Below are 6,000 nucleotides of genomic sequence, written 5' to 3'. Positions count from 1 at the left end.
GTAATGAAAGTACACTGCACATCTTTGATACGATCGTGCATTTTGTGATGTGAATGAATTTGGAACCATGCTAACTTGTGACAAGGCTGACGAGCCAACTATGTCATTATCCTTTTTGTTAAGTGGCTAATAAGAACATTTGCGATGGGATCAAGCTAAACGAGTCGTTTGTCGACCCTGGTCAATTTTGTTTATAACAGAATTGAAAAGAGCACAATCTTAGCATTACTGATGTGAAAACCACATGCTGATACCATGTTTAGTTTCAAAATTATGAAAGTCAGAACACCAAGAGATGTGATGAAGTGATGTGATGAAGTGGTTCTATTTTGGCCTGTATCTCCAAATAAAATTTCCCGACAAAGGACTCATTTAGCTTGATCGCATCACATTTATAACTCACTTTTCTTCTTTCTCTTTTAGACTGATAATGAATACATAAAGCTGTCCGAGTCGATAAGCGACTCGGGCAGTTCTACCGGTACAGTGCCGGCGATTGATGAAGAAGTGTATGAAGAAGAAGAAATTGATGGTATGTTTATTTTTTTTTTACTACAGTGAAACGCCACCATAACGAACACCACTATAACAAAGATTTGGTTATAATGAACCTCCCCACGGGCTCCCGAAATAGTGAATTCTATTATAAGGCCAAAAAAATAAATAAGTCGGTCTCTGGTCAGTGCGTGCGTCGATTTTAATCATGCGCGTCAATCTTTTTTTTTCCAAAATGTTCCGCGGTTGCTTCAACAGCGCCCTCTATTTCCGCACCTCCTCATTTTTTTTTTTACCAAAGAGCACCAAGGAATGGGAAATTGCACCAAGGCAAATAATCGAAAGCACCAAGGCAAATTATGGAGGACACCATGTACATGAGGACACCAAAAAAAGCAAAATAGTACCCCACCTTGTCTGTACAATCCAAGCTTGAAGAAAAAAAAAAGCAAAAAAAAAAAAAAAAGCCGCATGGCAGCGTCAATTCTGGAACTTTGGTCTGACCAGAGACCGAATATTTTTTTTTTTGGCCTAATGCACAATCACTATAACAAACAACCACTATCTTGAACACTTTCTGTGGACCCCATCATGTTCGTTATGGCGGCGTTTCACTGTATTGTACAATTGACATACAGGGTGACCCAAAAAATGCAACCCTAAAACATGTATTCTGCTTTCTAAAAAAGGGATCGTTGCATTTTTAGGTTTTGGGTATCAGATTAAAGCTGAGAGCATTTTCTTTTGAGAAAAAAATCATGAAAAATAGCACTTTAGGTTGCTAAGGAAATGTAAAAGTAGTCATTTTTCATCCTATACTCAAACTTACTTCAAACAGTGAAACATTTTACTGCAAGCCTACTGTACAATCATCCTTCTTTTGTGCAATTTCTTCAATATTCAACATACTTATGATGCTGAAAGTGTTTTAAAATAGGACTAAAAAGGATGAGATAACTGTTCAGGTGGAAAGTAAAAAGTGTTTTCATCAAATTCAAAACAGTGAAAAAATTACTGTTGATAGCGTTTTGGAAAAAAAAGTCTTTGGTTGAATGTTGAAATCAAGTTCAGACTGCGCAAAAGTAGTGCGGCGCTTCTAATACTTCTAATACTTTGTAAATTAAATGAGATTAAAAACATATTGATATTTTGAAATAAACGTAGTACAAGTTGAGGACACATCACGTAAACGAAAGTCCCCTTTTCATATCAAAGATTTCGTTTCCACGTTTTGCAAAATATTTACGGATATCCAATTCTTTTTCGTTTAAACGTGTAAACGTCACATCCTTTAATGTAGAAGCACTGTGGTATTGATGGCTATCATTGCTTTCTTTGTTCCAGAAACTGTTGCTATTGCTAAGAATGTCGATAACTTCGATATTAACCAGTCTGACTTTAATAGAAACCAGGATGCAGAAACCAACAATGGGACCGTCTCCAAAAGTGATTTGGTAAGTGACACTGAATTTTGTTGTTTCACTTTACATATATCTCAGCTTTCAAGAAGTTTTCATCACACCAAACGTAACAAGTGACACCTGCAAGTTTTCATTCACTCACATGATGTAACACGTCCTCAGCAGTTGCGGAAACACTGTTAAAATAGTGTTTATTGTGCCAACTGATCTCATGGTGGTTTACAGTTACTATGATGGGTTTGGGGTGGTATTAATTACATGTTGAATGGGTTTAAGCATGATCCCCATTAATACCAAAATACAACATGAATCCATTTGTAAAGTTGGTTTGATAAAATTGAACGTGTAGCCAATAGCTACTTTGATTAATGTTTTTTACAAAAAAAAAGAAGCTTTTACACATTTTAGACAAGATAAAGTAGACATGGTTGATGTGAAGCTGAACTTGTATTTTCTCTTCTGCACTAATTTCTCTGTTTCAGGAGGCCACGACCCACCATAAAGATGAAGAAGAGCCATCAACAGAGGAAAGTCGAGATGTAGCTTTGAAAGACACAAGAATTGAAAGATACATTGGCCTTTTTCACAGGAAATTTATTCCTGGTCATTTTTTTGCTGCGATATCTGATGATTTAGAAAGCGATACCTTTACCAAAACATATTTGGACAAAACTTATGGAGATCTCTTTTCTGTGTTTTTTATTAATGCTAATGATTTTGTTAACAAAACTTATAAAAAGATAAATACTGCTCCTGTTTTGCTTTAAAAAAAATGGGATATTATTGGATTAGCAGAAACATGGCTTAAAGAGACAAAAACTCCTAAACGTATACTTAGGCCTGGTTTTGAATTTATTTTCAAAAACCGAGAAGGAAAAAAAGGTGGAGGAGTTGGTCTTTATGTGCGTGAGGGCATCCATTTTAAGCGACGGGATGACTTGATAATACAAGTAGATGGGTGTCCAACACCATGTGATTTCCTTTTCATTGAAATTCTCTGCTCAATTGGTAAAAATATTGTCGTTGGTGTTGTTTACGTTCCTACATCTATAGCTAAAAAAAACAAAGAATTGAATCGTAAATTTTTAATATCTTTTGAAAACATCCTTTCAATGATAAACAAGGAAAACAAAATCTCTTATATAATGGGGGACTTCAATATCGATCTTTCCGGCGTGCATTACACCATTGAAAATTTTAAGAAAACTATCTCCAATAACGACCATTATCCTATGATCAATGAACCAACTCATGTAACTGGCACGGATGAAACGATAATAGACAACATCATCACAAACGCAAACTACATGTATAAAACCATTGAAACTACAGGAGGGATTCTGAAAAGTGATGTTTCTGACCATTATCCAATATTCATGTTCTCTTCTACTCCGATAACAAACACTGGTTGGTAGAACTCGTCAGCCTTGGACGGTGTAATGTAGTGAGCTTGTCACTAGCACATGGATAGTAGTTGTTGCTTCGATGCTTGCTTGGTTTATTGTGTCTCAGTACATCTCAGTACATCACATGAGGTTCTATGCTTATCAAAGGGCTGTTGTTAAACACGCTCGTTTGTTCTTCGGTGTCGTTTTTTAACACGCTTGTTTATTCTTTGTGGTCATTGTTAACATGCTTGTTTGTTCTTTGGTGTTGTTGATAACACGTACGCTTGTTTGTTCTTTGGTGTTGTTGATAACACACTTGGTGGTTGGTTGAATCATGTTCAATTTAGAACACGTATTCGTCTTCGGAGTTGCTATCCGGAGAGCTTGGTGGGTCGTTGTTGATGATGGTGTCGCATATGTTTGGTGCTGGTCTGCTTTCCTTGACTGGATCTCGTAGGCATTTTTGGATGAGTTTACTTTTCTTCGAGTTTCGAGTTGACTTTTGGAGTTTCGAGTTAGTTCGAGTTGACTTTTCGAGTTTCGAGTTGACTTTTCGAGATCCGAGTTAAGTTTTCAAGTCTCGAGTTAACTTTTCGAGTTTCGAGTTCAGTTTTCAAGTTTCGAGTTGACTTTTCGAGTTTCGAGTTGACTTTTGGAGTTTCGAGTTACATTTTCGAGTTTCGAGTTAAGTTTTCATGTTTCGAGTTGACTTTTCGAGTTTCGAGTTGACTTTTGGAGTTTTGAGTTGACTTATGGAGTTTCGAGTTAGTTCGAGTTGACTTTTCGAGTTTCGAGTTGACTTTTCGAGATCCGTGTTAAGTTTTCGAGTCTCGAGTTAACTTTTCGAGTTTTGAGTTCAGTTTTCAAGTTTCGAGTTGACTTTTCGAGTTTTGAGTTGACTTTTCGAGTTTCGAGTTAAGTTTTCGAGTTTCGAGTTAAGTTTTCAAGTTTCGAAAACCATTTGCTTGGTTGGTCGTTGCTGATGATGGCGTTGGACATGTTTGGTGCCCGTCTGTGCTGGTCTGCTTTCCTTGACTGGATCTTGTAGGCATTTTTGGATGAGTTTACTTTTCTGCGAGTTTCGTGTTAATTTTTCGAGTTTCAAGTTGACTTTTCAAGTTTCGAGTTGACTTTTCGAGTTTCGAGTTAGTCTTGAGTTAATTTTTCGAGTTTTGAATTCAGTTTTCAAGTTTGGAGTTGACTTTTCGCGTTTCGAGTTGACTTTTGGAGTTTCGAGTTACATTTTCGAGTTTCAAGTTAAGTTTTCAAGTGTCGAGTTGACTTTTCGAGTTTCGAGTTGACTTTTCAAGATCCGAGTTCAGTTTTCAAGTTTCGAGTTGACTTTTCGAGTTTCGAGTTGACTTTTCGAGTTTCGAATTAAATTGTCGAGTTTCGAGTTAAGTTTTCAAGTTTCGAAAACCATTTGCTTGTTTGGTGCCCGTCTGTGCTGGTCTGCTTTCCTTGACTGGATCTTGTAGGCATTTTTGGATGAGTTTACTTTTCTTCGAGTTTCGTGTTAATTTTTCGAGTGTCGAGTTGACTTTTCGAGTTTCGAGTTGACTTTTGGAGTTTCGAGTTAGTTCGAGTTGACTTTTCGAGTTTCGAGTTGACTTTTCGAGATCCGAGTTAAGTTTTCGAGTCTCGAGTTAACTTTTCGAGTTTTGAGTTCATTTTCAAGTTTCGAGTTGACTTTTCGAGTTTCGAGTTGACTTTTCGAGTTTTGAGTTAACTTTTCGAGTTTCAAGTTAAGTTTTGCAAGTTTCGAAAACCATTTGCTTCGTGGGTCGTTGCTGATGATGGCGTTGGACATGTTTGGTGCCCGTCTGTGCTGGTCTGCTTTCCTTGACTGGATCTCGTAGGCATTTTTAGATGAGTTTACTTTTCTTCGAGTTTCGTGTTAATTTTTCGAGTTTCGAGTTGACTTTTCAAGTTTCAAGTTGACTTTTGGAGTTTCGAGTTAAGTTTTCGAGTCTTGAGTTTACTTTTCGAGTTTCGAGTTCAGTTTTCAAGTTTGGAGTTGACTTTTCGAGTTTCGAGTTAACTTTTGGAGTTTCGAGTTACATTTTCGAGTTTCGAGTTAAGTTTTCAAGTGTCGAGTTGACTTTTCGAGTTTTGAGTTACATTTTCGAGTTTCAAGTTAAGTTTTCAAGTGTCGAGTTGACTTTTCGAGTTTCGAGTTGACTTTTGGAGTTTCGAGTTAGTTCGAGTTGACTTTTCGAGTTTCGAGTTGACTTTTCGAGATCCGAGTTAAGTTTTCAAGTCTCGAGTTAACTTTTCGAGTTTCGAGTTCAGTTTTCAAGTTTCGAGTTGACTTTTCGAGTTTTGAGTTGACTTTTCGAGTTTCGAGTTAAGTTTTCGAGTTTCGAGTTAAGTTTTCAAGTTTCGAAAACCATTTGCTTGGTTGGTCGTTGCTGATGATGGCGTTGGACATGTTTGGTGCCCGTCTGTGCTGGTCTGCTTTCCTTGACTGGATCTTGTAGGCATTTTTGGATGAGTTTACTTTTCTGCGAGTTTCGTGTTAATTTTTCGAGTTTCAAGTTGACTTTTCAAGTTTCGAGTTGACTTTTCGAGTTTCGAGTTAGTCTTGAGTTAATTTTTCGAGTTTTGAGTTCAGTTTTCAAGTTTGGAGTTGACTTTTCGCGTTTCGAGTTGACTTTTGGAGTTTCGAGTTACATTTTCGAGTTTCAAGTTAAGTT

At 37.1% G+C, this 6,000-nt stretch overlaps 1 long non-coding RNA gene across 1 annotated transcript; it reads left to right on the top strand.

Annotated features, from left to right (window-relative positions):
• The first annotated feature begins 464 nt into the window (after positions 1 to 464).
• LOC119735413 lies at positions 465 to 3,422 on the top strand. The gene is made up of 3 exons (XR_005272164.1): positions 465 to 532; positions 1,840 to 1,949; positions 2,399 to 3,422. It is a non-coding gene; the product is annotated as an uncharacterized LOC119735413 (long non-coding RNA).
• Positions 3,423 to 6,000: the final 2,578 nt, after the last annotated feature.

This window comes from Patiria miniata, unplaced genomic scaffold, assembly GCF_015706575.1.
Source record: "Patiria miniata isolate m_02_andy unplaced genomic scaffold, ASM1570657v1 HiC_scaffold_29, whole genome shotgun sequence".
In the NCBI taxonomy this organism is placed as follows: Eukaryota; Metazoa; Echinodermata; class Asteroidea; order Valvatida; family Asterinidae; genus Patiria; species Patiria miniata.
This window is presented reverse-complemented; position numbering and strand designations above follow the sequence as displayed.